A 24,943-nucleotide genomic window follows, 5' to 3' on the forward strand; every position below is an offset into this window, starting at 1 on the left:
CAAGCATAACTTAATACTAATAACAAATTTCCTAATCATAGTGTACCACTAGTCCCATACAGTATATCTGTAACATTATGATATATTACAACAGTAATACAACAGTATACAGTACAGTATCTTGACTATGATGCCATTAACGAGAGCATGAGAATCAGGGCCACTTAATACAGATCTATAGACAAATCCAAATAAACAAACAAACAAATAAATAAATAAATAAATAAATAAATAATAACAAAAAAGATATATAATTTTTTATGTTATATATATATATATATATATATATATATATATATATATATATATATATATATATATATATATATATATATATATATATATATATGATGTTATTATACTATGTATACTATGATGTTATTATATAGTTATTATAACAAAAAATAAATAAATATATATACACAGTTTAATAAGAAAAATATTTAGAGATAAATAAAACACTTTGTGGTGAACTGTTACTGGAAACAATGCTGAATATTTAGTGTATAGTATGTTAGTGTATATACTATAGTATATAGTATATACTTATAGTATATACTATAAGTTTAGATTGCATGTTAAACTTGACAACAATGCTGTCAACAAGGATGTCTAGTCCTTCTTGTGAATAATTTGCATTCCTTAAAAGTGATTTTGAACAGGAAGTTAGCTATGAAAACAACAACCTCTTACAGACATGTGACCTTGCTGTGATCGTCTCAAATTCAAAATTTAATCAGTTTCTTTACTGTTTATGATGATAATTCAACATCAGTTCCATAGATATTTAGTCATATCATGCTAAAACCTCTATTACTGAGAGGCAAAGGCATGATAAAGAATGAATCTACTCAAGGTTTAAGTATTGGAAAAGAAATAATATTTATATGTTTATAATATAATAAATATATTATTTCAAAATACCGAAACCTTAATCTGATATTGATTTTTTATTTTTTTTTTTTTAAACTACTTTTTTTTGGAACTGAAGCACTTTAAAATAGAGGAAGAAAACTATATATGCTACAATATAAGCAAAAAAAAAGGTGACTTATACAAAACTGCAAATAATAAAAAAAATACATATTGTAAATTGGAACAATAAAATATAACCAAAATTTGTTTATATATATATAAAGATCTGCATTATAATATTCCAGGTTTTTTTTTTGTTTGTTACAGGTTTAGATTCTTTTCCCCTCCAAAATGTAATCCACCATTGATGGTATTTATTACTAATTACTTGCTCGATAGATAGATAGATAGATAGATAGATAGATAGATAGATAGATAGATAGATAGATAGATAGACCTTACATATGCTAGCATGCTTCTGGATCACATCACCCCTAAACCTGATGCTGCAGAATGCTTTGTTTTGCTGAACCCTGAAGCGTTTGGTCCGAATTGCTCTTTTTGCAGCAACCGATTATGAACCTTCCCACAGTAGAGAATGAAAAGGTGTCCAACAGTCAAGTTGTGCACACGCGCACACACACACACACACACACACACACACACACACACACACACACACACACACACAAACACACACTTAAATTGATCACTGTGATCAATTTCTCTCAGATAATTTAGAAGCAAGCCACACAGAGCTCCATGTTGTGTACACACACACATACACACACAGCTTGCCAGTCTGCATAAACGTGTCATTTTCAGACGGCCTTTAATTACCTATCGGCTGTGTGTGGCTGTCTGAATGAATGGACAGCGTGTTAATTAGCTCTCCGAAGCCAGCCCGTTAACGAGACGGCAGCTGAATGGCAGGCTAGCACATGTAATCACGCTGTCTCACAAATTCATGGAGTAGTAGACACACACACACGTTTACTCATGTACACTGACAGAAACAGAGCTGTCTGGTGCCATGGCAACCATTGCAGATATGCCTTCCCTCCCTCCATCAGAGAGAGAGAGATAGAGACAGAGGAATAATAAAGCTGACGATAAAGAGTGGAAGACCCTCACACATATTCGTGCACATAAATAAGAAAATAATCAAAAAACATTGGAGAACTGACGGTTATATGCGACAGGTATGAAAGTGCAAGAGATGCTGCGAACTACAGATTACCGTGCTGCTGTGTGCTCTCTAATATCAGACATCACTGCAGTGTTTGTCTCCTCGTCTGTCTCCTCTGCCACAACGTTCCCCCCCCCCCCCCCCCCCCACACACACACACCCGTCGGCTTTTCAGCTATTTCTATTTTCTGTAGGCATTTTGATCGATTGTACTATAGAAAAGATTTAACACTTACTGTATTATATACACTGAGTTGGAGCATGATGATGCATACCTATGACCATGTGATCAGGTACCTAGAGGACCATTATGACACAGTGTTGCTGGAGGTTTTAAACACAGATGCAGTGGAGAAACACTTTATATGTTTTCATGAGTATGAAGCTAATGCAATCCCCGAATGTCACCAGTTGCCAGATAATGTTGTAATGACTCATTTAAATATTAAAGAAATTGTCAAAGCATTTGCATATCAACATGTGTTAAATGCAGAGGGAAGATTGTCTAAAAGATGCATCAGATCGTAGAAAATCCAGATCGTAGAAAAGATTATTATTTAGAAGTAGAATTGTTTCTTATAGAAATTAGTTGTCTTTGGTCTTTTGGCAAAAAGACACAGAATTGTGATTGATTGTTGAAACAATGATGATCAGTGATAGTGTTTTGGGAACAATAGTAATAAGCAATTGGTCCTTGGGAACAATTGAGATCCGTGATTGGATGGGAAGTATGGTGATCAGTAAAAGGTTATTAAGACCAATGGTGATTAGCGATTGGACGATCGTAGGAGTAGTGATCATTAATGGGTTTTTAAGACCATTGTGATTAGTGATTGGTTGGTGGGAACAATGGAAATTAGTTATTGGTTGGTACAGTAAGAGCAAACATAATAAGAGATTGGTCCTTGGGAACAACGGTGATCAGTGATTGGACGATGGGAGGCATAGTGAACAGTAATGGGGTTTTTTTAAGAACAATGATGATTAGTGATTGATTTTTTGGTAACAAGGGTGATCAGTGATTGGTTAGTGTGAGCAATGTTGATCATGGATTGGTCTGTAAGAGCAAACATAAGGGGAACAGTGGTGATCAGTGCTTTATTCATGAGATTAATGATGATAAAAGAATTATGATGATAAGGTTTTGAGGAAAAATGGGTATTATTGATTGGGAAAAGGGAACAACGGTGAAAGGTGCTTGATTAATAAAGTTTAGTGATTAGTTTTGAGAAAAAAATACTAATTAGTATTTGGCTGTTGGAAACACTGGTAATTAGTGATTGGCTATTGGGAACAATGATGATTAGTGGGGTCTAACCTTCAACAGTGGTTCTGTAATTAGAGTCTAAGACTGTTAAAGTGTAGAGGATGATTAATGCAAATTGTGTATGAATGAAATGAGTTCTATCTGTAAATCTACATAGTGGAAAACTAGTGCTTGTCCATTTTCACAAATAGCTGATAAATTAGACACAACAAATTGGCTACAGTCAGTAAAAGATTCATATGGCAGATTTTGGTGCAAGCGACTAAAGCTGAAACTATTGTTCTATAAAAACTTGTTAAATCATTTGTTTTTGCTAATCGACCCAACAATATTAAAACATTCATTTAATAATTTCATTAGTATATTAATTCATTCATTTGAGGGAGCAGCTTGTATTATTTCCGATCCTTTTGTTGTCTGTGAGGTGAAGTACAGTTGCAATGAACATAATAATAAGCTTTTCGTTTCCTCTCAAGATCCAACCCCCTCTGTTAAGTGGGGTAGAAGCGGGCCAGATGTACAAGCTGTTTGCACCTGGGTTTTTTTTGCACAGTAATTATGTAATTACACGACATTCTGCATGAATGCAACACAGTGTGATGTGTATGAAACTGGTCTACAAGCTTAAACATGTGATTTCACCACCATGTACGTGTATATATATATTGGAGGATCATGGGGAAAGCCAAATCTTTACTGTCACTGATAATATATTTTGGTTGATATACTGGATGGATGTTTTAATGTGTGATTTTGATTGCCTCCTAAAACAAGGTGTAAATTAGGGCCATGCCGGTTATTCTAAGTGGTGTTCAAAGGCAGTTTCCTAGTTGCATGGTGTTCCTGTAGCACTGGGCTGCTGAACTGATATTTAGGTAACACTTTATAATGACAGTGCATAAATAATCCTGTATTAATTCCTGAATTAATATGAGTTATGATAAATTAAGTCATGTTCAAATCATACACTTATGAAGAGCTAACCTTAACTAAGAGTCTTATGAATTTATATATGAATAACAAGCACCTTAATTATTGGAATACGTTTCTTAGTTAATTTATGAATTAATATGCAGCAGTTAACTAAATCAAACATGCTCTATAAGAAAGAATAATAATAAAATGTACATCATTTCTAATTTTTTATATTGTATAATGCAGCTGTGTACACAAACATCATTAGATGGCGTGGGATTATTTTTATAATTCACACTGATCTTTGTTATTGAACATAGAAGGTTGAAGTAATGATAAACACCAACCACTCTCCATACATTTCTCTTCAAATCCCACTGTATTTGAAAGTATGTGCTCAAGGTTGCTCAAGTTTATCTATTAACATTTAAATTTCACGTTCTATAAGATTTGTTTTCTGGGGTTTTTGCATATAATGTTATGCAAAAACCATCAAATTCAAATTCATCAGACATTACACTAAAATGTACTTGGTTTTTGGTGGTTGTTATTCATGCATGTTTTTTTTTTTTTTTTTTTTTTTTTAGCTAAGGTTAGCCCTTCATTAGTTCATGATTACTACATATCTTAACTCATCATTAGTTTATATTTAAGTAAGTATTCATTTAGTTCATTGAACTGCACTTGCAGTTCTTTATTTCTGTGGTTGACTATTTCTACCTGATTTTTAACCACAGTTTGCACATCATGCTAAGTGCACTTAGCAGGCTACAGCCGTAGTAACCTGAAAGTTCATCTCAGATTTTTTTTTTCAAATATCGATAGATGATAGGACTAATGTGTGTGTGTGTGTGTGTGTGTGTGTGTGTGTGTGTGTGTATGTGTGTGTGTGTACCTTACAGATACCAGCACAGGGATTCCCAGGATTGATGAAGCACAGACTATAGCTGTCTTTATGGTGAGTAGTTTATGTTTATGATGGAAAGCAATACCCCTGTAAATCTGCAGGTGGCAGACTGGCACATCAGTATCGTTTTGTGTGTGTGTGTGTGTGTGTGTGTGTGTGTGTTCAAACATGAGCCAGCAAAAAGTGTGTTAGGAGGACAGGAAGGGGTGAAAATAAGGAGTGGTTGAACACCAACTCATTGCAGTTCAAACCTATGACTCAGCCGGATATAGCTGGGCAAATGTGTGTGTGTGTGTGTGTGGATGCGAATTTGCTTTGTCATCTTATTGTGTGCAGGGATTTTTTTCTAAAGACCACACCCCAATGTGGATTTTAGGAGCTCTGGGGCACTTTGGTGCAGAGTATGAATAATAAAGCATTGTAACACATTATCCCCGTTGTCTCACGTTGGCAAATTCACACGAGGCAACTAGCATGAAAAGTTAGAAATATTTATACAATACACATACAAATATAAAGTTTTGACAACAGGTTAAAATATCCAGCTTTTTTTTAACATACATTTTCTTTTGCTATAACCTTTAACAGAATAGCTCTTCGTCTTTAGATCGGACTGAGGTTTTATCCTTCTGACCCGATGCTCTGATGAATGCTTTGTACTCGTGTAAACTGCTGTAAAAAAGCTCTTTCTTTTTTTTAACAGTGACAACAAAACTACTCGAATATTCACCTTAAAAGGTGAAATGAAAAAATCAAAGAAAATAAATAAACACTTTTATTCATTTATGTTTATATTTATGGCATTTGGCAGATGACAGAGAGTAGTTGGAGGTTAAGGACCTTGCTCAGGGGCCCGGCAGTGGCAGCGTAGTGGTTCTAGGATTCGAACTTTGATTCACTGGGACTCACTTATGAACTGGGATTCACTTTGTGACCATGAGACATTTCAGGTGTCTGACGTTTGTGTTTTTTGGCCAAGATCTATGAGGACATTCTCACTAGTTCAATTCCAAAGTGTGCTTTATTGGCATGATTTAATAATGATATTGTCGCCAAAGCACATAGTTTATAGTTTAGTTTGTAGTCACGAATTTAAGATCAATGTCGAACTGTATTATAGATTTATTATTGATTTTATGTGATAGCTTTAATGTGAAATAAATAAAAGAAAAAGGAAAAAAGAAACAAAAAACACTTCATTTCATCTATTTTAACATTCAGTTGAACTTATTCATTAAAAACTATTTGGGACACTAGTACATTTACTTTGGTGAAAGAGAGAGAGAGAGAGAGAGAGAGAGAGAGAGAGAGAGAGAGAGAGAGAGAGAGAGAGAGAAATCTTAACTAGAAACCATGACTCAGCATTCTTGCTCAGCAGTCTCTCAGTCTCACATCTCACTGTGATCCAGCTGCTTGCGATCAAATGCCTGATCGAATATGCCTTAATCTTCAAGGCACCAGGATAAGCTCCCGGTCATCCAGGGACTCGCCTAGGGAGACATGCCCACTGTGTCTTCTTCACGCCCCTTGGGAAGAGACGGAGACAGGGCACGTTCACATCACACCTCGGCGCTCATGCTGAGTCAGAGTGACAGCCAATGGGCTGGAGTTAAAGTGGTTCGAGTTGCATTTTTAACCAATCAGAGAGCACTGCAGCAAGGCGAGGGCAATGAGAGAGAGAGAGAGAGAAAGAGAGAGAGAGAGAGAGAGAGAGAGAGAGAGAGAGAGAGAGAGAGAGAGAGAGAGAGAGAGAGAGAGGAAATTAAAAGTAGAGTGAAGGATTTCAAACAGGATATAGAAAGAAACATGGGAAATAGAAAAGAATCAGAGGAATAGGTAGGATGAAAAGGCTTCTTATAGGATAAAGAGAGGAGGAAGTGGAGTGAAAGGAAGAGGAAGAAGAGAACAAAAAGGCGGAGTGAAAGGAAGAGGAAGAAGAGAACAAAAAGGTGGAGGGAAATTGAGGAAATGGAGGAATTGTGAGGTAGGAATTGGTATTTAAAACTGTAAAGCAAGAAGAAGAAGATACGGAAAGAGAGAAGAAGGATAAAATAGAGGTACAAAGAAGGGATGAATACATGCAGGCAGAGAAAAGAAGAAGAAGAAGAAGAAGAAGAAGAAGAAGAAGAAGAAGAAGAAGAAGAAGAAGAAGAAGAAGAGATGACAGAAGTAGAAGAAAATGCTTCCCAAAGCACTGAAACAAGGTACAGAAGAAAATAAGGAAAGGAACAAAAAGACACAGATGAATGGGGAAATGTAGAGGACTTGAATAGCAGAAGAAGGGAAAGAAGGAGGAGAGACATGGAAGTAAAGTTAGAGAAATAAGGAGAGGAAATTGAAAGAAGAAGAAGAAGAAGAAGAAGAAGAAGAAGAAGAAGAAGAAGAAGAAGAAGAAGAAAAAAGAGAAAAAACTAAGAAGAATGAAAAAAATGAGGAGAGAAGTATGGAGGAAGACGTAGAATGAAAAAGGAGGCGGTTCAGAATGGAGAGGGTTTAACAGATGTTTCTGTTAAGGAAATTAAAAAAAAAACATGGGAGTAATTAAAGAATGGAAGAGGAAGACTGAGAGAGACAAAGGGTTACACCATTTATGGACTAAAACAAGACAGAAAATAAAAAATTAATATGAAGAGATCATGGAGAAATAGAGAGAGAAAGACCCTGAGGAAATTAGTGTAAAAGGAAAGGCTTGTTGCGTATAAGAATAGATGAGGAAATAGTGGGGGAGGAAGAGGAAAAAAGAACAGGAAGTGAAAGTGAATTGGGGTTATTTGGACAGAGTACTTATTGCTGTTACTATTATTGATCTCTATGGATAACTCTTTGTCCATTTCATACACACACACACACGCGCGCACACACACATTTCTCTCAAAGCACGTTCTCCTATTGCAGGAAATTTTGCTGAGGCAAGAAACTACTTTATCAACCTTGTCCAAACCCATCACACCGCATTTCCCAAAATCCCTTTGTTCCTTTCATCCAGAACAGCTGCTTTAAGCCTAACAAGGAAGTGATAAATCTTCAATAAGTGTGCACACTAGAGCACAGCTTTTTATATTCAGCTTTCCCCAGTCCAGGTGTTGTCACATCTACTGCATGCTCTCCTGAATCCAATGTGATTCAGGTCACTGACTAGGACTGATGACTGATGAAGTGCGCTTCGGTGAGTGTTTGGAACACAGCCGAAGGTTTTGTGGCTTTCCATCTTTTTATGTCGTTGCTGCTTCTTTACCTGACCTCTATCTGATCTGCCATTCTGAAGACCCCCCTCAAGAGTGCCGTCACATTTACTCTCCTTCATTCTCGCTCTCTCTCTCTCTCTCTCTCTCTCTCTCTCTCTCTCACACACACACACACACACTTCCCTTTTTTCTCTCTTGAAGAAGGCATCACATGGAGACAGCACCATCTAATTTGCTTGCTCTCAACACACACACACAAATTCACACACACAAAGCTTCCTCTCAACACACACACACACACATACACACACACACACACACACCTTCCCTTCACTCTTGAAGAAGTCATCACATTGAGACAGCCCCCCGACAGACACATACACGCATCCTAACAGCAGTGATAGAGTCATCCTGGTGATGTCTGTGAAGAAATATGGTAATGAAGATGTCTGGAAAGACAGGCGCATGACTGCATGCTATTTATATCTACTGAGCATCATCAAAACATTATTTACAGTAGCTATTCAATTTTTTTTTATAGCCTCATCCCTGTCTGCTGCATCTGTGGCATATGTTTTCCATGTACAATATTTTAGACAGGTCACTGAGAAAAGAACGAAAAACGTGTTTAATCCGAAATCACTATCTCACTAAGGTTCTAAGGCTAGATATCATCATGACAGCTGCTACACTGAGCAATATTCATGAGAATACACACAGTCAGAGCTGAGACCAATTCTAACCAAAGCTGTTGTATTAAATTTTCTGCTAACTGTGTGAGAAAGTAATATCCGGTATTTAGAGTTTGTTGCGTCACTCAATTTTCTGATCAGTTTCTAAACATATTAAAAAAGGTCAAATACTGTTTAACAATATGCATTTATAGGGCATATGATAGGGCAACAGAGCAAGAATAAGCAATAGGTTATAGTTTTATCTTCTATATTAGTTGATCATTGTTTGGTTTGAAAATTAGAGGAAACAAAATGATTGGATAAAATGGCTAACGGCTATGGATAATTTCTTCTTAAAGAGAAGAAGGACGAAAGGGTTTTGCTGATGGAGAATTAAGCAATAAAACATGCTTTACTTTTACTGGTCCCATCCAAAACCTGATTATTTTCCAGTGACAGAGTGTCCCAAAGTCTTTAATTCCTCTTATAACACAGTAATTTAAGAGCATACTGTTCAAAGTTAGCTTTAACTTTGTGCAATACAATCACTCACATGATAGCAGCCTTTCTCTCTCCAGCCTCTTTTTTCCCCATGCACACCTTATTATCTCAATCACAACACGCTCACGGGCCCAACAGGGATAGCCTTGGTGGACCTCGGATTCAAACTCACAACCTTCCAATTGTTAGCCCAACACCTTAAGCACTTGGCTACATATCCACAAACAAAGCTTTTAGAACTGTTTCATGTTGTAACTAGCAATATTTCCTAGCTATGTATCTTCTTTAGTTTCTGAATGTTTCCATAGACCTAATAAACAGGACACTGTAAATAGGTCCTCAGATGTTTAATCTTAGTAATTGCTTCTTCTTCAACTTTCGGCTTTTCCCATAAGGGGTAGAACAGAGAATCTTTTGTTTCCACCTAACTCCATCCTCAGCATCCTCTACTCTCACACCATTACCTTCATGTCCTCTTTCAACACATCCATATACTGTATCTCCTCTTTGGCCTTCATCTTGACCTCTTACCCGGCAGCTCCATCTCCAACATCCTTCTACCAATATAACAATCTCCTTCCTCTGTACATGTCCAAACCATCTCAAAAAGCCTAGCCTCTCTGACCTTGTCCCCAAAACAGCCAACCTGAGCTGTCCCTCTGATGTGCTCGTTCCTAATCCTGTTCATCCTCGTCACTCCTAAAGAGAACCTCAACATCCTCATCTCTGCTACCTCCATCTCTGCCTCATGTCTTTTCCTCACTGCTACAGTCTCTAACCCATATAGCATAGCTGGTCTACTTTTCCAAATTTCCATTCATCCTGAATCAGTTTTAGTAACAGTTTCAGGTTTTAAAAGCCAATTCATACAGAAGTAATTTCTGAGTTGTTTGTGGTCATTCAACTCATCAAACAGAACAGATACATTACTATTTTTACTACTAAGTCCACGTTAACTTTTTGAGACGTGTGCCTCACGTCCATCAAAACACAACCCTCACTATGTCCCCACTGAGTTAAACTCCACAAAAATGTTTCTGTTTTTATATCCTGGTTGGTACTAAATGACAGAGGTAAGAACGTGTGATGCCTTGTGAGGACATTGGGTGGGATGGTCCTCATAAGTTAAGCTGAATTTTCTTAAACTGCAGTTTTGATTAAGGTAAAATCAATAAAATAAAATAAGATAAATGAATCATTCCTCAGGTTAAGGTTAGATTTAGGTGTTGCCATAGAAATGATATATCAATGAAATATGTAAGGTCGCCAGAATTATAGTAAGAAAAATGAGTGTCTACACACACACACACACACACACACACACATACACACACACACATTTTTATACATTGTAGGGACACCTATCAGGAATGTACTTTGTGGAGACTTACCATTCAAAAGGCTGTGCTTAATACACATACGCACACACACAGTCTGACACATTGAAAGGGACACTGGTATTCTGTTTAACTAAGGTCTCATTTTACACATGGTTGTAATGGGTGTACATGTAAGTATGCATAAGTATATCTCACTCCGTGTGTGTGTGTGTGTGTGTGTTTTGTGATGTTTAAGATATTTATTTCCATCCATGGGTCACGGGTTTTGCAATAGCTTTATCGTTGTTTCTCCAGGAGTGACAAAAGGCACATACTGAACATACCAATGCATTATACCCTTACCAACTGCTGAGCCACTCACACACCACACACACACAGAAAGAGAGAGAGAGAGAGTAGAATTAATTTAATTTGGATGCATATTAAAAGTCCTTGAGTAAAAGATGCCTGTCCAGTGAGTCTATCATAACACATGCTGAATTTCAGCAGCTGCATCCGAGCCTCTAAACTCTAAGAAAAAAATAATTCCTTTGGGATTGTTTGAATAGATTAGTGTTTTAACCTTCATATGGGGTGTTCCAGGCATTCAACCCTTCTCTGTTTGTGGTCACCTTTTTGTAATAACATATGATTAGATTTTATTACAGCTTGACATTTTAGAGCGAGAAATAACTGGCTGGCTGACAGAATGTACTGTATAGCAAATGTAGATTCTGTCTCTCATGCTCTTTTCAAGCATAACATTTACAATATATCAGCTCCCCAACTGACTAAATTCGAGGTTAGCAGAATGTTCCGGTTCTATGAGCATTTGGTTCAGCTGAAGTTTTCTGGGTGTTCAAGACTCTAGGGGGGGAAAAATGGGCCAAGGTTCTTTTATGCCAGAAAAGTGTTGCAGATGATTAAAAGTTAGGACCTTCATGTTAACAGATCTAATATAGCTTCCTGACACCCTGTATATGATATCTGGGAGGCCATTAATACTGAATAGACCAACACTGACACATCTACAGTATGTTTAAAAGACTGTGGGTTCATGTGTAAAAGCAGCAGGATAGTATTGCCATCCAACAGCTTTAGGGTTTTAGGTTATCTTCTGTGTGGAGATTTGTATGTTCTTTCCGTGTCCATGAGGCTTTCTGATTTCCTCCAACCCCCAAAGCAGGATTTAGAAGGACCCAACCTCATTCCCAGTCTTCCTGGACTAAGCTCAGGATTTACTGCAACCAGGATCCAGCACTTACATTAGAAGAATACATGAATATTTAAGTATGAATGAATATTTAGCATCAAGTTTATTATGACAAAAATTTGTCACTTTTGTAGATATTCAGTACACAGTGTGTGTTTCTGCACAGACAGTCCTAACACCCCCTCTCTTCAACGTGGTCGACTGGAGCAGAAAGGCACTTTGCTCTACAGGCCCATAACGTGGGTTTTCAGTGGTGTCGATCTCAGGGAAAGTTTAATAACTGTCAGAAATTATATATATGCAAAATTATTTGTGTGTGCGTGTGTGTGTGTGTGTGTGTGTGTGTGAGTGCGTGTGTGTGTGTCCTTCTTTGGAGGGCAAGAATGGGTGTGTGGCCCACATATTCCACACTGTGCATGCTTGCCCATAAATATGTGTAAGATCTGAGTCAAAGGGTGTGTGTGTGTGTGTGTGTGTGTGTGTGTGTGTGTGTGTGTGTGTGTGTGTGTGTGTGTGTGTGTGTGTGTGTGAAGGACATGACTCAGAGGCCACTGGAAGTGTGGTTGACGGTGCAGATCAGCGTATTTGAGTTATCGGATATTTTGACCAGCTAGAGAAAGTAATAGCAGTAATAGAAGCAGTAGTAGTTATAGAGACAGTAGTAATAGCAGTAGTAATGATATAGTGATAGTAATAGTAAGAGTAATATCAGTAGCAGTAGTAGTAATAGCAGTAGAAGTAGTAATATCAGTAGTAATAGCAGTAACAGCAGTAATAGCAGTAGCAATAGCAGTAACAGTAGTAATAGCAGTAGCAATAGCAGTAACAGTAGTAATAGCAGTAGCAGAGGTAATAGCAGTAGCAGTAGTAATATCAGTAGTAATAGCAGTAGCAGTAACAGTAGTAATAGCAGTAGTAATAGCAGCAGTAGCAGTAGCAATAGCAGTAGCAGAGGTAATAGCAGTAGCAGTAGTAATATCAGTAATAATAGCAGTAGCAGTAACAGTAGTAATAGCAGTAGCAGAGGTAATAGCAGTCGCAGTAGTAATATCAGTAGTAATAGCAGTAGCAGTAACAGTAGTAATAGCAGTAGCAGCAGTAGCAGTAATAATAGCAGTAGTAATAGCAGTAGTAATAGCAGCAGTAGCAGTAGCAATAGCAGTAGCAGAGGTAATAGCAGTAGCAGTAGTAATATCAGTAATAATAGCAGTAGCAGTAACAGTAGTAATATCAGTAATAGTAGCAGAAGCAGTAACAGTAGTAATAGCAGCAGTAGCAGTAGCAGTAGTAATAGCAGTAGTAATAGCAGTAACAGTAGTAATAGTAGCAGTAGCAGTAACAGTAGTAATAGCAGCAGTAGCAGTAGTAATAGCAGTAGTAATAGTAGCAGTAGCAGTATTAATAGCAGTAGTAATAGTAGCAGTAGCAGTAGTAATAGCAGTAGCAGTAGCCCTATATTGTATAATTATATAAAACTATTGTATAATTATATAAAACTAATTATATATATATATATATATATATATATATATATATATATATATATATATATATATATATATTTTACTTAAATCTATTTACTTATAAAACCTTAATATTATACATTCTCTCACTCACATATATTTTACTTAAATCTATTTAACTATAAAACCTTAATATTATACATTCACTCTCTCTCTCTCATACGATACGTATTATGGTGTTCTACACTCACTAATGACAGTAGTATCTTGAGACTTGACTCCAGTAATGACGATGACAATGACGAGACGATGTGATGATGAATGATGATGATGATGGTGTTACTGCACAGGTATAATGAGGCCTTAAAATCAGTTCGGGAAGCGCTTCATCGTCAGATATCGGCGCTGGTCAACATTTGTTTCTGAGAGAGGCAAAGAGGCTGGTGGTGGCAGAGAAGAGGCTCCCACTCCACTCGTAGAGGCTTCAGGTTCACTCGGAGGCTCTTCTGCTGGAGGCGCTGATGGTGTAGTTGTGGTTTTTAACTTGGAGAAGAACATGGTGATGGGTAGTTGCTTTCGTTTTTTTATTTTGCTGCAAAATGCCCTTGTACAAGGACATAACCCCGTCAACACTGTTGCTAAACTTGACAGCTCGAACCATATTATCGTCGATGTCTTGTGCAAATCGTTGCATTGCCCTTGCCATGTTGCACAATTGTTGCAGGTTCTCCAAGGTAAGGCCACGCTCTTCAATTTCTTCGTCTTGCTCTTCTTCGCTTTCTTCTTCACTTGCAGACTTCGTCATCTCAAGGAGGTCTTCATCTGTCAGTGGGTCCGAGTGGGTATCGATAAGGCTGTTGACGTCTTCTTCCGTCATGTCGACGAATCCTTCATCCCTGATGATGCGAGCCATCCTCACCGCCTTCTCCACCGCCGAGTGATGAACTTCGTCAGGAGTGAAGCCTGCATAGTCATGCACCACGTTAGGCCATAATTTCTTCCAGCAAGAATTTATGGTCTCAGTTTTCATGTCCTTCAGTGCTTGCTGGATATTAGTCAAGCATGACGCAATGTTGTAGTTACGCCAGTACTTTTTCAAGGTGAAGCCTTTGTCGTCGTCGTCAACTGCCACGATGAGGCCCTCCATCGTGGAACGAGTGTAGAGTGCCTTAAAGGCACGAATGACACCTTGATCCATCATCTGAATTAGAGATGTGGTGTTAGGGGGCAGAAACTCGATCTGAACCCCATCATATTGCAGGTCTGTTGCATGGTCTCCTGCACAGTCCATCAAGAGAAGGACCTTAAAAGGGAGGCCCTTCTGAGCCAGATACAGCTTCACCTGGGGAGTGAAGCAATGGAGGAACCATTCGAGGGTCAGGGCTTTCGTTATCCAGGCCTTAGAGTTATGCATCCAATACACAGGGAGCAGAGCCTTAGTTTTGTTTTTTAAGGCCCATGGATTTTTGGCCTTATAAATAAGGCCTGGTTTAAGCATTAAGCCTGCAGCATTGCCACACATGATGAGAGTGACACGGTCCTTGTGGGCCTTGAAGCCTGGCCTCTTCACATCATCCTTGAAGAGGAATGTACGAGAAGGCATCCGCATCCAAAAGAGGCCTGTCTCGTCCATGTTAAAAACTTGCTCAGGGAAGTAGCCGCCATCACTGATGAGCTTAGGAAACTCATCCTCCACGTAACGACGAGCAGCATCGGTGTCGGCAGAGGCAGCATCACCATACAAAGGGACGCTTTTGAGGTCGTATCTCTTTTGAAATTTATCGAACCAGCCTTTGCTGGCTATAAAGCCTCGTCCTCGAGGAGGTGAATCACTCATGGCAGAGCTAGTACTGGCTTGAGGTTCGTCAGGATCGTCTTCAGCGGCTTCTTCAGCATCTCCTTTGTCGTCGTCATCGGGCAAGGTTTGATCATAGAGAGATTTGGACTATGTCCTGATCATATTAGTGTCCAAACTCACGTTTTTTTCCTGCAATCAGCAACCCACAAGGCTAATGCAGCTTCCATTTTCACAATTCTCTTATTACGCAGAGTTACCACACGTTTCGCTTCTTTATTGAAGCTTATTGCAGCGGTTTTGCAGATGTTATCTTCGTCTTTTTTGATGTAGCGCACTGTCGATTCATTCACTCCATAATGGCGTGCCACCGCGACATAACTTCTGCCCTGTTTTAACATATCTAAAAGTTTGACCTTTTCAATTATGGTCATAATCTTCCTCTTTGGCTCACTAGTGGAATCTTTTGCAAGCGCACGGCGCTTGGGAGGCATTGTAAGGGCTTAACGAAAACACAATACGCGAGACACAGTTGACAGCGTGAACGAGAGTGGCGAGATACAGTACAACAAGGGAAGAAGCTGGGAGAGGATGCGATGATGCGCAGCCAATCAGCTCAGATCTCACGCCGGGAGCCAATCCCGTGCCTTGTCTGAGTGCTCGTGGGTATGTACAAAGTCTCTGAGAGAGTTTCTCTCTTTGTCTGGCATCCTGGGAAACCGTTGTTATTTTTATTTTTCGATGAATAATCTTTAAAAAATCACAGATGCACTGAGGCCGCGAAACTTGAACCGCGAAACTTGACCCGCGAGGTACATTTATTCGATATATCTTGATTGTTACAAGTCAAATAGAAAATTAAGTTTAGTAATAATGTTTAAAAATAGGCTCAAAAAGCATATTTTCCATTTACTGTAATTTATATTCAAGATGTTTTCACTCGCTAAGATGTCAGTTTTTCAGAGCACAAAGTGATATAAATTATATGACTGAATTTTCAGAGAACATCTATATCTGAAATACCTGACAGTTTAGTCCGTTAAATCCTTCGCAATACAACACACACACACACTGAACACCTGGACTGATTAAGTTGATTCAATGTGAAATTACAGCATCAGTCCATGCAGATCTGTTATACTGACCCCATCTTTATCCTTACATCCTTTCATCCTTTTTCAGAAAAGGGAGCATAATTGGAAGCAAGGAAAAAAAACTGTGACGTTAAAGAAATAAAAGCACCTGCACTGTTTGAGGTAACACTGTATATGACCCATAATGCACCAGAGTTAGACATATTAAGTGCATTGTGCCTGTTTAGAGCTGAAATAATCTGGCATTCTGCACAAAAAAAAACTTGCCTGTACACTGAATTCTAGCACAAAAAGTAGAAAGTCAGCACGAAAAGGGTTGCGAGCAGCTAATTTCACATTCCACTTGACGTGCTAGGCTTTTAGCAGCATCCAGTTCTGCATGAAATTTTAGTTCGCCTTCCAAAACCAGGTGATGATAAGCACCATGTGTGTTGCTTGGATAGAAAGGATTGCCAGATGCACGCTTTTCCCAAAGACTAGTTTTTAGGCTGCCAGTGCAGAATTGTTTTTACATTTTAATTTATTCTCATTTACACCCACTGTCCACTTTATTAGGAACACCTGTACACCTGCACATTCATGCACTTATCTAATCAGCCAATCATAAAGCACGTGTATAAAATCACCATACAGGTATATTAGAATCGGGAACAAAGTGATCTCTGTGTCTTTGACGAAAATGTTGATCTTATGGGATTTTCACCTAGCATTTTTTTTGAGTAGACAGAATTGTGCAAAATAATAATAATAATAATAATAATAATAATAATAATAATAATAATAATAATTCTGTAAGCGGCACAAAAAAAGTTAACTCAAATAGCAGAAAAGTATCTCAAGAAGAACATCAACCTGTTTTCTAATTACGATTCTTGTACTACACAAATCTGGCAATATTTGGAGACACAGAATAGGCATTTTCTGGTAGACACACAGACACCACACCTTTCAATGGCACCAGACACTCATGCCCTCAACTTCCTGTGAGTAAGCCCCAAAATGACTCATAGACAGGTTCACTCCCATTTCATAGATCGATAGTGAGTTCTTCAAAGCTGATTACTCACACAGTTTGGGGTCAGTCCACTGGGTCACTAAACCAGTTCTGTGGCGAGGAAACTGACGCGATGGGGTGACAGCACAGAACAGATTGTGTTTGTGTGCGTGAGTGTGCGTGTACTGTAAGTGTGGATAAGAGGAAAGTCAATTTTTGTTCTGGTAACTTATTCCATGTGTGACTCATGCTTTGTCTTCACGCGACTGAACATCCACATCAGGGCCGAGAACGGAGATCATGAGTCGTTCTTTGTCTGTCGCACTCTCACTTTTCTCTCTGTTCTCTACTTTATGTAGGGGAATTGAACAAACCTAAATGACTTTAGTTACAAAGAATAATACAACATATATTACAACATATAATACATCAATTATTATTGATTTATTTTTAGAGATTTTTTTTTATTTAAGGCAATAAATATCCATGGCAAAGTCACACATCATTTTATATCAAATATCATACCCTATTGTACAATAATAATGTGATCGTAGAATATAAGCCTTTATTTTGTCACATATACATTACAGCAAAGTGAAATTCTTTACATATTCCAACTTTGGAGGTTGGAGTCAGAGCACAGGGTCAGACATGATACAGCGTCTCTAGAGCAGTGAGGATTAAGGGCCATGCTTAAGGGCCCAATGGTGGAAGCCTAGCAGTGTTGGGGTTTGAACCCTGATCAACAACCCAATGCCTTAACCACTAGAGCCATCACTGCCACACTCTTGCTTGAAAAAATTTAGTATAACTAGTATTTTGTGGGGGGCACGGTGGCTTAGTGGTTAGCACGTTTGCCTCACACCTCCAGGGTTGGGGGTTCGATTCCCGCCTCCGCCTTGTGTGTGTGGAGTTTGCATGTTCTCCCCGTGCCTCGGGGGTTTCCTCCGGGTACTCCGGTTTCCTCCCCCGGTCCAAAGACATGCATGGTAGGTTGATTGGCATCTCTGGAAAATTGTCCGTAGTGTGTGATTGCGTGAGTGAATGAGAGTGTGTGTGTGCCCTGCGATGGGTTGGCACTCCGTCCAGGGTGTATCCTGCCTTGATGCCAATGACGCCTGAGATAGGCACAGGCTCCCCGTGACCCGAGGTAGTTCGGATAAGTGGTAGAAAATGAGAGAGGGAGGGAGTATTTTGTAGTCATACATTTAAAAAGAGTGTTCTTAAGAGTGAATACTTAGAGCCATATTTACTAGAAAGCACCAATTAGAGCCGTTTTAGCAGCCATTTGCATTGTGGGAATTTAGCAGCTGATTTACTAAAAACATTCATGCAAACAAACACAGGTGCACTTTGTCTAATTAATATACTGTTGCAGTAAAACCCTGAATATTTGCGCACAAATTCCTATTTGGTGTCAGGTGTTTTGTTGGTATAAAGTGGTCCAGTGTTCAAGCTAAAGATCATCCTAAATAGTACAGAGTGTTCAGAGTGATGCTTGCTGCTTTCCCATTGGCTTCGACTCTGTAGTGGAGTTGTGGTTGAGTGGTCATGTCTCTGGGATACTGATCAAATGGTCATGAGTTCAAATTACGGAATTGACAAGTTGCCACTGCGTGACCCTTAAACTTAGAGGGATGCTGTGGCATTGCTGACCCTGCCCTCTGACCCCTGCTTCTAAGTAAACTTGAAGATGTTTTGGAAAAAAAATTTCACTGCATATGTGACAACAAAGGCTCTCTTCTTCTCTCTCTCTCTCCCTTCCTCTCTCTCTCTCTCTCTCTCTCTCTCTCTCTCTCTCTCTCTCTCTCTCTCTCTCTTCCTCTCTCTCCTCCTCTCTCCCTCTCTCCCCCCCATATCTGACACCTCTTCTCTGGTCATTATTTCTCTCCCTGTTGGATCACCTGATATTTACTGCACATGCTATATGTTAAATCTTCACGTTTACCAAATGTTTACCATTTCCCCCTTGTGTTTCTGAGAGTACCCTGTTTCCTATTTCTGGCTTTAATCTCCCCCCCCCCCCCCTTTTTTTTTTTTTAATTGGATGATTTGACTCTTGCCTGAATTCTAACTATGAGTTAGATTCCCAATAAAAGGTGTGTGCTTACAGTATATCCAGCTGCCTCTACTAGGTGTCAGACATTGTAATCCCTACTTTCTGATTGGCTGATTGGCCTGATCTGAGCTGCTTTAACCACACCGAGTGCAGTGGTAAGATGAAATCCTGAAAACGTTGCTTATTATCTGCAACACATCTGGGACCTACGTGTGATTTTTAAAATATTTTTTATTCAATATTTTATTTCCTCTCATCTGAGGTTCCCATGGTAAGCAAAGGAAGTGTGGGCAAATAATTGCTTTTGGTTTGGAGTTCTGAATTATTTTTGATTGCGTCTAACAAAGGTTTTAACCATGTTTATGCTTCAGAGAGCTCTAGCTTTTTACCATTAACTAGCTTATACTGTATGTTGTTAATATGTAAAACCCTAATAAATCAGAATGTTAAACTTTTTATTGTAAACTCTACAGCTTGTTGTTAGGGATATGTATATTTTTAATGTATATACGATGAAAAAAAGATGTTAATCTTAAACTTCATAGATGTTAATATTTACTCGTGCCTGTTTAATATATCGTGACAGCCGGTTTTTAACGTCAAAAGCCATTTTACAATTTGCTTATGCTCGTCACAGTAAGGTTTCTTGGCAGTTTGTTCCAACGAGGCCAGCTAAGGGAGTGCTGGCCACTTCTACACTCTCTGGTTGAATCATTACAGATCTCCAGCCTGTGTAAACACACAGTAACGGTAAAGCATCCTGGCCCTGCGTGCTCACAGTCTCTTACTGCTTTGAACTTGATGACACTTTGTAGATTTGTAGTTACACTTAAGCAATAAAATTTTTTATATTTTAACATATTATGGAATATGTTTACTGGAATAAGGCTTCAAAAAATAAATAAATAAGATGACTGCTAATTAATAGTCACCCAACTATCTACTTGAGTTACAGTAAAAAAGAAGAACACTGACACATCGACGTGTAAAAATTTACATGGATGCAGACCAGGAATAATTATAGCCACCAGCTGCAATCTGTAGGGTCTAAGCACTCTTTATAAATAGCGCCCCTGGTGGCCAGTTCTTCCCACGCTACACAATAAAGGAACCTTAATGAACATTGCTATAAAGTTTGATGAGTCTCTTGCTGTTGTCAGTGTTCATGATGTCAAATTCCAGGTGAAATCTGATTGGCTGATGGTAGGCAACCGTTTGAAGTGACCCACTTCTGATTAAAAATCTTATCGTTTTTTTTTTGATGAAGCCGAATACACCAAATGTAATGCTGCTTATGTTGCTCGAGTCTCTTTACTTCTTTTTGTCATGAACGCGGGATAAAAACAGACCCAAATGCAGGACAGCTTAACAAAAACAGGATTTATTAACTTAAACAACCACTAAACAGGACGAAGACAACAGCAGACAAGGACAACAGAGGATTCCGCGCTGCACAAGGCAACGCGGCTCAACTAAATAGTACAAATAATTATTCAGACATAAGGGACAGGTGTGCAGAGGCGGGGAGGAAAAGACAAGGGCAGGGCAGACACGTGAACAAGGAACATAAACAAAAGGCACATGGCCAAAGTCTGGGCAGAGTCCTGACAGTACCCCCCCCTCGAGGCGCGGCTCCCGACATGCCAATCCTTCCTGACAGTCTCAACGGGTCCGGGAGGAGGGAGCAAGGCACACGGCGAGGCAGGTGGGGGGGAGCAAGGCACACGGTGAGACAGGTGGAGGGAGCAAGGCACACGGCGAGGCAGGTAGGGGGAGCAAGGCACACGGCGAGGCAGGTGGGGGAAGCAAGGAACATGGTGGCGCAGCCAGAGTGGCCGAGCGACGTCCACAGCCAAACAGGAGGGCCGAGCGAAGTCCACAGCCGAACAGGAGGGCCGAGCGACGTCCACAGCCGAACAGGAGGGCCGAGCGACGTCCACAACCAATCAGGAGGGGCTGAGCCCAACCCCGATGCACCGTGGCCAGACCCACCTCTCGGGAACCAGGAAAAGGGGAGAGAGGACAGGGGAAAAACAAAATCCTCCACAAAAAAAAATAAAAAATCATGGGTGCAAAACACGGGCCTGCAACACCCCCCCGCGGACAGGAAGTGTGGACGGAAGTTTCCGTGGTTTCTCCACGGAAACCAAATGTGAAGCGATGCCCCCCACCGGATAGGTGCGGGGCGATGTCACAGAACACCGAAAAAACAAAACAAAACTCGGGCTGGTGACATGGCCCGCAACCAGGAAGTGAGGCGGCGCCCCCCCGCGGAGAAACCGGAAGCGGAGCCGGAGCGGCGTCCCTCACTGGAAAAATGTAGACCGATGTCACCAAAACCGCGAAGTCCAGGGAAAAAAAATCCAATAAGAAACATAAACAAAAGGCACATGGCCAAAGTCTGGGCAGAGTCCTGACACTTTTTAACTTTTTATTTATTGCTAAATTAAAAACAATGCTACTCATGTTCTTTAAAAATAGTTTAAACTAGAGTGTATGGATTACATTATACAGCTTTATATAGAATTATAGGGCATTTTACAGGGAATTTGATGTTTGATGTTGTTGTTATTATTATTAATATTATTATTATTATTATTATTATTTATTTTTTATTTTTTTTGGTTTTGGAATAAAAGTGCTTCCTTGTTCCTATACCAATGCACATTATCCCACAACACTGCCAGCTAGTACAGCTAGTACTCAAGTTACGAAGGAGATGCGTTCCATGACCTAGTCTTAAAGTCTTAAAGAATGATGATCATTATGGGGTAGTATACTGTATTTTTGTTAATACTTTAACAAATTAGTTAATATTTAGCGAATACAATCTATTAGAAAGTTTGTTCAGTAAATATACTACTATATACTATCTACTATAAAAACTGTAACAATGATGGTAACCATAAAAGGAAATCATTAAAACTACGTATCATTCAAACATTGAAGAATTGCATTGTATCGTATGTAAGGTTAGGTTATTGATGGCTACATTAACTTAGTCGTAGGTAGAAAAAAAACGCATGCTCTAACACAGAGACAACTGACTCTGTAGATCACTATCAAGACTGAGGCGAGGCATCTTCTGCTATGCAGAATTTCAAATATTTTTCGGAAGATCGGAAGATCGAAAATTCCTAAGTCGAACTATTGTAACTATCTATATGTTAATAGAGAATCAGCCTGGACTTTGGCCACGTGCTTTTGTTTGTTTTGTGTCACATGTCTGCCCCGTCCTTGTCTCTTCCTCCCTGCCTATGCACACCTGTTCCTCATGTGTCTAATTGTTGTGATTTAGTATTTAGTTGAGCCACGTTGCCTTGAGCAGCGCGGAATCCTCTGTTGTCTTCTGTTGTCTTCTGTTATCCTGTCTCTAGTCTGTGTCCATGTTTCGTGGTTTTTTTAGTTAATAAACCCCGTTTTTTTTTAGCTATCCTGCATTTGGGTCTGATTTTATGCAGGATAGCTTAAAGAAAACAGATTTTAATAACTTAAAAATACGAAACAGAAACTAGGACATGACAGACAATGACAGGACAAAACAGAAGACAACAGAGGATTCCGCGCTGCACAAGGCAACGCGGCTCATCTAAATAGAAAAAACAATCAGACACATGAGGAACAGGTGTGCAGAAGCGAGCAGGAAGAGACAAGGGTGGGGCAGACACGTGACACAAAACACAAACAAATGCACATGGCCAAAGTCCGGGCTGAGTCCTGACAGAATGTTAGATTTTCTCATTTGACATTTAAATACTTAACATATTGGAAAAATCATTTATTCCCAAAGTTAATTCCAAAAGTTATTTTTCCACTAGTGCTCTGTGTGTGAGTGTGTGTGTCTGTGGAATCCAGTAGGTGGACGATGCTGTGTGTAATTACAATGTAATTACAGCCCAATACAGTCTTTTCTCTGTAATTTATCTGAGGGATTTGTTGACATTCCCAACAATTACATTATATGTAAATCATTAGATACTTCATACCTGCATCTGTATTTTCCAGTTGTGTATCAACAGTGTTCTTGCAGCTGTAAACAGTAAATGGTGTTGTATTGTATGTTTGCATCCCCACATTTCACAACTCACCATCTGTCCACCATGTTAGCTTTTTTCATTTGCCCTCTAAACTGCAACCTAATTGGATGGACAAAAAAAGCATGTTTCAGGACCTTAGAATGCGATCAACGTAATGTTTACAAAATAATAAATAAAAAAAAAAAAAAACACAGCCAGGACTCTCTCTCTCTCTCTCTCTCTCTCTCTCTCTCTCTCTCTCTATATATATATATATATATATATATATATATATATATATAAATACACGTATATATACGTATATATACGTATATACTGTATATATATACGTATATACTGTATATATATAAAAAACATGCTAGCACACATCCAGATGCTGCAAGTATTTCAGGAACTTCTTCCATCCAGCTCCACCTATCGCTCTTAGTGTCACCTGTCGGTTCACTAACACAGCTGAGATCACTAACGCAGAGAAAGGGCAAGTCTTTCCCGTGGCTTTGTAACAGTGTGAGGTCGGAGGTTTCGGCTCCAAACAGGCTTTTTATTGAAAAGGAAATCTGCCAGCACCAGATAAAGCAGAATGGGCTCCTGGACATGAGGGGGTCAGTGAGTTCAGACTGAAAAGAGTGGCTTTCATCATCGGCATGAGAACATGAGACAGTATATACAGTATATACACGCTCACTCATTTGAACACCCTGCTATTTTGCAAGTTCTCCCACTTAGAAATCATGGAGGGGTCTGAAATTGTCATCGTAGGTGCATGTCCACTGTGAGAGACATAATCTAAAAAAAAAATCCAGAAATCACAATGTATGATTTATTAACTATTTATTTGTATGATACAGCTGCAAATAAGTATTTGAACACCTGAGAAAATCAATGTTAATATTTGGTACAGTAGCCTTTGTTTGCAATTACAGGGGTCAAACGTTTCCTGTAGTTTTTCACCAGGTTTGCACACACTGCAGGAGGGATTTTGGCCCACTCCTCCACACAGATCTTCTCTCGATCTGTCAGATTTCTGGCCTGTCGCTGAGAAACACGGAGTTTGAGCTCCCTCCAAAGATTCTCTATTGGGTTTAGGTCTGGAGACTGGCTAGGCCATGCCAGAACCTTGATATGCTTCTTACAGAGCCACTCCTTGGTTATCCTGGCTGTGTGCTTTGAGTCATTGTCATGTTGGAAGACCCAGCCTCGACCCATCTTCAATGCTCTAACTGAGGGAAGGAGGTTGTTCCCCAAAATCTCGAAATACATGGCCCCGGTCATCCTCTCCTTAATACAGTCGCCCTGTCCCATGTGCAGAAAAACACCCCCAAAGCATGATGCTACCACCCCCATGCTTCACAGTAGGGATGATGTTCTTGGGATGTTACTCATCATTCTTCTTCCTCCAAACAGGTTTAGTGGAATTATGACCAAAAAGTTCTATTTTGGTCTCATCTGACCACATGACTTTCTCCCATGACTCCT

General features: G+C 39.2%; 1 long non-coding RNA gene across 1 annotated transcript in view; it reads left to right on the forward strand.

Annotated features, from left to right (window-relative positions):
* LOC132841151 (uncharacterized) overlaps positions 1–24,943 on the forward strand; it is an 89,834-nt gene that overhangs the window by 29,641 nt on the left and 35,250 nt on the right. The window contains exon 2 of the long non-coding RNA XR_009647866.1: positions 5,129–5,184. This is a non-coding gene — a long non-coding RNA (uncharacterized LOC132841151). The remainder of the gene's footprint in view (positions 1–5,128; positions 5,185–24,943) is intronic.

This window comes from Tachysurus vachellii, chromosome 26, assembly GCF_030014155.1.
Source record: "Tachysurus vachellii isolate PV-2020 chromosome 26, HZAU_Pvac_v1, whole genome shotgun sequence".
Taxonomy (NCBI): Eukaryota; Metazoa; Chordata; class Actinopteri; order Siluriformes; family Bagridae; genus Tachysurus; species Tachysurus vachellii.